We start from the raw sequence: 2,500 nt of genomic DNA, 5'->3' as shown, positions 1-2,500 counted from the left end.
GATGGAAGAAGAGCGAGAGGTTCATTTCTTCGACGTAGATGGAAGAAGAGCGAGAGGTTCATTTCTTCGACGTAGATGGAAGAAGAGCGAGAGGTTCATTTCTTCGACGTAGATGGAAGAAGAGCGAGAGGTTCATTTCTTCGACGTAGATGGAAGAAGAGAGAGAGGTTCATTTCTTCGACGTAGACGGAAGAAGAGAGAGAGGTTCATTTCTTCGACGTAGATGGAAGAAGAGCGAGAGGTTCATTTCTTCGACGTAGATGGAAGAAGAGAGAGAGGTTCATTTCTTCGACGTAGATGGAAGAAGAGCGAGAGGTTCATTTCTTCGACGTAGATGGAAGAAGAGCGAGAGGTTCATTTCTTCGACGTAGATGGAAGAAGAGCGAGAGGTTCATTTCTTCGACGTAGATGGAAGAAGAGCGAGAGGTTCATTTCTTCGACGTAGATGGAAGAAGAGCGAGAGGTTCATTTCTTCGACGTAGATGGAAGAAGAGCGAGAGGTTCATTTCTTCGACGTAGATGGAAGAAGAGCGAGAGGTTCATTTCTTCGACGTAGATGGAAGAAGAGAGAGAGGTTCATTTCTTCGACGTAGACGGAAGAAGAGAGAGAGGTTCATTTCTTCGACGTAGATGGAAGAAGAGCGAGAGGTTCATTTCTTCGACGTAGATGGAAGAAGAGCGAGAGGTTCATTTCTTCGACGTAGATGGAAGAAGAGCGAGAGGTTCATTTCTTCGACGTAGATGGAAGAAGAGAGAGAGGTTCATTTCTTCGACGTAGATGGAAGAAGAGAGAGAGGTTCATTTCTTCGACGTAGATGGAAGGAGAGAGCGAGGTTCATTTCTTCGACGTAGATGGAAGGAGAGAGAGAGGTTCATTTCTTCGACGTAGATGGAAGAAGAGCGAGAGGTTCATTTCTTCGACGTAGATGGAAGGAGAGAGAGAGGTTCATTTCTTCGACGTAGATGGAAGAAGAGAGAGAGGTTCATTTCTTCGACGTAGATGGAAAAAGAGCGAGAGGTTCATTTCTTCGACGTAGATGGAAGAAGAGAGAGAGGTTCAATTCTTCGACGTAAATGGAAGAAGAGAGAGAGGTTCATTTCTTCGACGTAGATGGAAGAAGAGCGAGAGGTTCATTTCTTCGACGTAGATGGAAGAAGAGAGAGAGGTTCAATTCTTCGACGTAGATGGAAGAAGAGAGAGAGGTTCATTTCTTCGACGTAGATGGAAGAAGAGCGAGAGGTTCATTTCTTCGACGTAGATGGAAGGAGAGCGAGAGGTTCATTTCTTCGACGTAGATGGAAGAAGAGCGAGAGGTTCATTTCTTCGACGTAGATGGAAGAAGAGAGAGAGGTTCATTTCTTCGACGTAGATGGAAGGAGAGCGAGAGGTTCAATTCTTCGACGTAGATGGAAGAAGAGCGAGAGGTTCATTTCTTCGACGTAGATGGAAGAAGAGCGAGAGGTTCATTTCTTCGACGTAGATGGAAGAAGAGCGAGCGAGGTTCATTTCTTCGACGTAGATGGAAGAAGAGAGGGAGGTTCAATTCTTCGACGTAGATGGAAGAAGAGAGAGAGGGTCATTTCTTCGACGTAGATTGGAAAAAGAGAGAGAGAGGTTCATTTTCTTCGACGTAGATGGAAGAAGAGAGAGAGGTTCATTTCTTCGACGTAGATGGAAGAAGAGCGAGAGGTTCATTTCTTCGACGTAGATGGAAGAAGAGAGCGAGGTTCATTTCTTCGACGTAGATGGAAGAAGAGAGCGAGGTTCATTTCTTCGACGTAGATGGAAAAGAGTGAGAGGTTCAATTCTTCGACGTAGATGGAAGGAGAGCGAGAGGTTCATTTCTTCGACGTAGATGGAAGAAGAGCGAGAGGTTCATTTCTTCGACGTAGATGGAAGAAGAGCGAGAGGTTCATTTCTTCGACGTAGATGGAAGAAGAGCGAGAGGTTCATTTCTTCGACGTAGATGGAAGAAGAGCGAGAGGTTCATTTCTTCGACGTAGATGGAAGAAGATATCCAAGGAATAGAGCAGGCGAGGGCACGGTGTAGAGGGTAATGGTGGCTGGGATGCGGCGGTGAGAGTTTTGATCTTTGAGGTGATCGAAAAAATTGTGATCGGGATTACCATGCGTGACGTCATGATGCAGACGGTGTCACGTGACATTACTTGCATTTTACACTCCTGATCCATCTTCTTTCTCCTCTTCCACCTTCTCCTCTTCTTCTTCCCTCTCCTACTCTCTCTCATCTCCATCCACCTTCTTCACCCCCTCCTCCTCTTACTTCTCCTCTTTCTCATCCTCTTCCACATCCTACCCTTCTCCTCCTTCTCCTCATCCTCCCCTTCCTCATCCCATCCTCCATCTTCCTCCTCCACGCACTTTTCATCTACCTCCTCTTCTTTCTCTCCCTTTCCTCATGTCCACCCTTCTCCTCCTCTTCCCTCCGCTCCCCATCTTCATCTCTATCCTCCTCCTCCTCCCACTCCTTCTCTTCCA

Source organism: Penaeus vannamei, chromosome 35 (genome assembly GCF_042767895.1).
Source record: "Penaeus vannamei isolate JL-2024 chromosome 35, ASM4276789v1, whole genome shotgun sequence".
Lineage (NCBI taxonomy): Eukaryota > Metazoa > Arthropoda > Malacostraca > Decapoda > Penaeidae > Penaeus > Penaeus vannamei.
This window is presented reverse-complemented; position numbering follows the sequence as displayed.